At 44.2% G+C, this 6,323-nt stretch overlaps 1 non-coding gene across 1 annotated transcript; it reads left to right on the top strand.

The window, feature by feature from the left end:
• The first annotated feature begins 3,647 nt into the window (after nucleotides 1–3,647).
• On the top strand, nucleotides 3,648–3,754 carry LOC138570825 (U6 spliceosomal RNA). Its single transcript, XR_011303849.1, has one exon. It is a non-coding gene; the product is annotated as a U6 spliceosomal RNA (small nuclear RNA).
• Nucleotides 3,755–6,323: the final 2,569 nt, after the last annotated feature.

Raw genomic sequence — 6,323 nt, 5'->3', positions numbered from 1 at the left:
CTTGCATATAAAAGATCCTAGACCTGCATTTTGTGGCGCACATGCCTCATATCCCATTGCTCTTGATAAACTCACATCATCTCCCACCAATACAAGCTGTAAAAGATTTTCAGGGCTTAGCCAAGCAAACTAGACGTGGGTCGAAGGTTGAGCAATCCTTAAATCAGCAGCAAAGTTAACATTGAAATTAGCCTCAGAATCTCTTAAAGGATGGTCCAACATCTGATGCTTGCAGCGCGCGATGGGCCAGCCTGGGTGCTGACACCTTAAACCATCTCCTGTTGTTGCCTTGTCCTTGATCCAGCCATGGGTCCACATACACTCAGAGGTACAGAGTGTTTCTCATGTCTATGCGTCTGCTGTGATGCTCTCACGCGTGCCTCACCCAGCCATCGTGATGGGGAGGGGGTGTCAATTTGCAAGCACCCTGGAGCATGAATCTTTTTATCTTTAAATATAATTGGCATTAAACCAAACCATTTAGGACCAGATAAGTACAGCAGCAAAGAATGCTGGTGTATTGCTGTTTGCCTCTTAATTTCATACCATCCAACATCTAAATTGTGTTTGGTCAAACGTTTGCCATATCAAATGTCCTTATGTCAAAGGGCAGAAAGTCCAGAGGTCCTAATCAATGGTTTGGTTGGCTCTCCCTTTGCGCTTGCCTTAAGGCGTCAGCACCAGAGGCTGCCCGATTGCACCCTGCAAGCAATCAATGTTGGCCCATCCTTTAAGAGATTCTGAGGCTGATTTCAATGTTATTTTTGCTGCTGATTTAAGGATTGCTCAACCTTTGACCCACGTCTAGTTTCCTTGGCTATGCACTTGACATCTTTTACAGCTTGTATTGGTGGGAGATGATGTGAGTTTATCGGGAGCAACGGGATATGAGGCATGTGGGCCATAAAAAACAGGTCTAGGATTTTTTTTTATATGAAAGCCTCTTTAAGTAAGGAACTTTGGAAAACCCTGCTGAGAGCAAAAGGATTACACAAAAGGTAAGGGGGTCAGTGGGTCAAGGGATGGCACATCTGACGGTGAGTCAGTTTATTGTAAGTCCAAATTCTACCTGTTTCAACATTTTTCCAGGTGTTTGTTTAATTTCTTAACAGATCCATTCCTATGTGCCTCAGCAACACATGTACTAATATTGGAATGATAATGGGAAAATGGAATTGGTTCCTGCTCTAAAGGATGACACGCACATTTTTAAAGCATTCACTATTGTTGGCACATGACAGGACAGAAACTTTCTTAATTTGCAAGTCTTTATTTTTTAATACATCTTTTTTAATGAAGATTGAAATTGTATGTTCATGCATATTACACGACAACACAATACATTTTGCGCCAAATTCAACACTAATGCCTCTGAAGCCTTTTACTTGTGAGTCCTATTGACTGAATAAACAGCCCAGTCCCCTTCAATTTCTTGACTTGTACTTTTAGAAGTGGCACGCTTCTTTTGTTTTTCGATCCCATTCTACCAAACTCAGTATTATCTCTTTCCCCCTTGTTGTGCACTCCAGCGTAAACTGCTTCAAGGTGCTATTTGCAAACATCGCTCTGAACTACAGCTTTACTTGCTTCTAGGCCTTAATCTTTAATTGGAGCTGAGCATTGTACTCCGGATTTGGCTGCTTTTAGTTGGTTGATTTCTTTTTTGATTTCTGTAACTTTCCAACAGTTTCATTGTGAAATACCATTGTCACAATGTGCTGCAGTGCATGAAAACTTAAAATGAATGGAAGGGAGAAGAGGAAGAGTGAGAGGGAGAGGGAGCGGGGCGGGGGGAAAAGAGAGAGGACAGGAGGGAAGGCAGGAGGGAGGGAGGGAGGTAGAGAGAGATAAAGAGAGAGAAAACAAAGAAAATATGGTATTTGGGGACTATGTGTTTGCATGGAAAAGAGTTTAGGCTTTAAATCAAGTGGAAAGTGGCTCTGTGGCTGGTATCTCAGTCTGTTGATGCTTTGTTGAGTTGCTTGGAGCATGCAAGGAAGGAGACCTGAAGCACTCCCAACCAGGTTGCATGTCTCCAAGTTACTGATATCCCACAGACCTCCTCCCTGTGCCACAAAGTTCTGGGCACTGAGCTCTGCAGTTGTTCCCCACAAGTCGCAAAGCGCCCCAGATTTACTTTCTCAGAGTGGCTAGTTACTGATACCCCACCTCGACCACTGTATTTTCGCTAGATACTTGCTACTGTGGAGTAAGCAGGGCTAAGAGAGAGGGAGAGGGGATGTGCCTATGCAAATCACCTGCCAGGATCCTGCCTGGTACGTCATTCCATCTCACCAGCTGACGTCTGGGCTGCGGCAGGTAATTTGGAGAACAGACATATACGGACAGGCCACAAAGCAAATGCTGGGCTGTTGATTGAGGATCCCTTTAGCCATGTCTCCCTAAGTTACCGAGCTCCAGAAAAATTCCACCCTTAGCTCTCATAGAGAGGTCCTTGGCCGATCGTGGCCGATCAGGGCAGTGAAGGGTCGGGGGTGACTGTACACTGCCTCACCTTTTCACTGCTTTCTACACTGGTAATGCTTTTGCAGAAGTGGCCTGTACAAGTGATTCTGTTCTGCTCTGTGTGAAAGTGACATTTATCCACTGACATTAACCAAACTACTTGCGCTGCTCAACTCACATACATGCAGAGAAATCATTTTATGTTTTTTGGGGAAGGTCTAGAGGGTCCTGCTGATGATTTATTAAGATGTCTGCTACTGTTTCTTTTACATAGAGTCTTCGCAGCCCAGGAATGTTTAAGGCATACGGTATGTCCCTCGCTTACAATGAAAACAGAGGTACATAGGAATGGGTCTGTTAAGAGATTAAACAAAAAGCCTGGGAAATGTCGAAACTGGTAGTATTTGGACTTACAATAAACGGACTCGCAGTCAAATGTGCTATCCGTTGACCCACTGACCCCCTTACCTTTTGTGTAATACTTTTGCTCTCAGTAGGGTTGTCCAAACTTCCCTTCTTAAAGCGGCTTTCTTATAAAAAATCCTAGAACTGCTTTTTGTGGCACACATGCCTCATATCCCGTTGCTCTTGATAAACTCACATCATCTCCCACCAGTACAAGCTGTAAAAGATTTCCAGGGCTTATCCAAGCAAACTAGATTTGGGTCGAAGGTTGACCAATCCTAAAATCAGCAGCAAAGTTAACATTGAAATCAGCCTCAGAATCTCTTAAAGGATGGTCCAACATTTGTTGCTTACAGGGATCAATTGGACAGCCTCTGGAACTGGCGCCATAAGCCACCTCCTGTTCTGCCTTGTCCTTGATACAGCCATGGGCCCACATACACTCAGAGGTACAGAGTTGTTCTCATGTCTATGGGTCTATTGTGATGTTCTCAGGCTTGCATCACCCAGCCATTGTGATGGGGAGGGGGTTGGTGTCATTTTGCAAGCACCCTGGAGCATGAATCTTTAAATATAATTGCCATTAAACCAACCCCTTTAGGACCAGATCAATACAGCAGCAAAGAATGCTTATTCACTGTTGTTTGCCTCTTCATTTCATACCACCCGATATCTAAATGGTGTTTTGACTTTCTGCCCTCTGACATAAGGACATTTGGTATGGCAAACCTTTGACTGGAGGTCCTAATCAATGGTTTGATTGACTCTCCCTTTGCGCTTGCTTCAGCAACACATGTACTAATATTGGAATGATGATGGGAAAATTAAATTGGCCCCTGCTCTAAAGGATGGCACGCACATTCGTAAAGCATTCACTATTTTTGGCACATGACAGGACAGAAACTTTCTTAATTTGCAAGGCTTTATTTTTTTAATACATCTTTTTTTAATGAAGATTGAAATTGTATGTTCATACATATTACACGACAACACAATACATTTTGAGCCAAATTCAACACTAATGCCTCAGGAGCCTTTTACTTGTGAGTCCTATTGACTGAATGAACAGCCCCGTCGCCTTCAATTTCTTGGCTTGCACATTTAGAAGTGGCACGCGTCTTTTGATTTTTTTTATCCCATTTTACCAAACTCAGTATTATCACTTTCCCCCTTGTTGTGCACTCCAGCGTAAACTGCTTTAAGGTGCTATTTACAAACATCGCTCTGAACTACAGCTTTACTTGCTTCTAGGCCTTAATCTTTAATTGGAGCGGAGCGTTGTACTCCGGATTTGGCTGCTTTTAGTTTGAAAGTTACAGAAATCAAAAAGAAATCAACAAACAGTTTCATTGTGGAATACCATTGTCACAATGTGCTGCAGTGCATGAAAACTTAAAATGAATGGTAGGGAGAGGAAGAGGAAGAGTGAGAGGGAAAGGGAGGTTTGTGGGGGGGAGAAAGAGTGAGGGCGGGAAGGAGGGAGGGTAGGAGGGAGGGGGAGTGAGAGAGACTGAGAGAGAGAAAACAAAGAAAATATGATATTTGGGGGCTATGTGTTTGCATGGAAAAGATTTTAGGCTTTAAATCAAGTGGAAAGGGGCTCATTGGCTGGTATCTCAGCCTGTTGATGCTTTGTTGAGTTGCTTGGAACATGCAAGGAAGAAGACCTGAAGCACTCCCGACCAGGTTGCATGTCTCTACGTTACTGAAATCCCACAGACCTCCTCCCTGTGCCACAACGTTCTGGGCACTGAGCTCTGCAGTTGTTCCCCACAAGTCGCCAAGCGCCCCAGATTTACTTTCTCAGATTGGCTAGTTACTGCTACCCTAACTCGACCACTATATTTTCCCCAGATACTTGCTATTGTGGAGTAAGCAGGGCTAAGACAGAGGGAGAGGGGGTGTGCCTATGCAAATCATCTGCCAGGATCATCCCTGGGACGTCATTCCATCTCACCAGCTGACACCTGGGCAGCAGCAGGTAATTTGGAGAACAGAAATATTCGGACAGGCCACAAAGCAAAGACTGGGCCATTGATTGAGGATCCCTTTAGCCATGTCTCCCTAAGTTACCGAGGTCCAGAAAAACTCCACCCTCAGCTCTCATAGAGAGGTCCTTGGCCGATCGTGGCCGATCAGGGCAGTGAAGGGTCAGGGGTGACTGCACACTGCCTCACCTTTTCACTGCTTTCTACAGCGGTAATGCTTTTGCAGAAGCAGCCTGTACAAGTGATTTTGTTCTGCGCTGTGGGAAAGTAACATTTATCCACTGACATTAACCAAACTACTTGCGCTGTTCAACGCACATACATGCAGAGAAATCATGTTATGTTTTTTGGGGAAGGTCTAGAGTGTCCTGCTGATTATTTATTAAGCTGTACTCTACTCTTGCTTTTACATAGAGTCTTCCCTGCCAGGAATGTTTAAGGCATACTGTATGTCCCTCCCTTACAATGAAAACTCTGTTGAAAACACAGAGGTACATAGGAATGGATCTGTTAAGAAATGAAACAAAAAGCCTGGAAAAATGTCGAAACGGGTAGGATTTGGACTTACAATTAACAGACTCACAGTCAGATGTGCTATCCCTTGATTCACTGACTCCCTTTCCTTTGTGTAATCCTTTTGCTCTCACTAGGGTTTTCCAAAGTGGCTTGCATATAAAAGATCCTAGACCTGCATTTTGTGGCGCACATGCCTCATATCCCATTGCTCTTGATAAACTCACATCATCTCCCACCAATACAAGCTGTAAAAGATTTTCAGGGCTTAGCCAAGCAAACTAGACGTGGGTCGAAGGTTGAGCAATCCTTAAATCAGCAGCAAAGTTAACATTGAAATTAGCCTCAGAATCTCTTAAAGGATGGTCCAACATCTGATGCTTGCAGCGCGCGATGGGCCAGCCTGGGTGCTGACACCTTAAACCATCTCCTGTTGTTGCCTTGTCCTTGATCCAGCCATGGGTCCACATACACTCAGAGGTACAGAGTGTTTCTCATGTCTATGCGTCTGCTGTGATGCTCTCACGCGTGCCTCACCCAGCCATCGTGATGGGGAGGGGGTGTCAATTTGCAAGCACCCTGGAGCATGAATCTTTTTATCTTTAAATATAATTGGCATTAAACCAAACCATTTAGGACCAGATAAGTACAGCAGCAAAGAATGCTGGTGTATTGCTGTTTGCCTCTTAATTTCATACCATCCAACATCTAAATTGTGTTTGGTCAAACGTTTGCCATATCAAATGTCCTTATGTCAAAGGGCAGAAAGTCCAGAGGTCCTAATCAATGGTTTGGTTGGCTCTCCCTTTGCGCTTGCCTTAAGGCGTCAGCACCAGAGGCTGCCCGATTGCACCCTGCAAGCAATCAATGTTGGCCCATCCTTTAAGAGATTCTGAGGCTGATTTCAATGTTATTTTTGCTGCTGATTTAAGGATTGCTCAACCTTTGACC

Source organism: Ambystoma mexicanum, chromosome 2q, assembly GCF_040938575.1.
Source record: "Ambystoma mexicanum isolate Mex_15411 chromosome 2q, UKY_AmexF1_1, whole genome shotgun sequence".
In the NCBI taxonomy this organism is placed as follows: Eukaryota; Metazoa; Chordata; class Amphibia; order Caudata; family Ambystomatidae; genus Ambystoma; species Ambystoma mexicanum.
The sequence above is the reverse complement of the archived record's forward strand: the minus strand, read 5'-3'. Positions and strand labels throughout refer to the sequence as shown.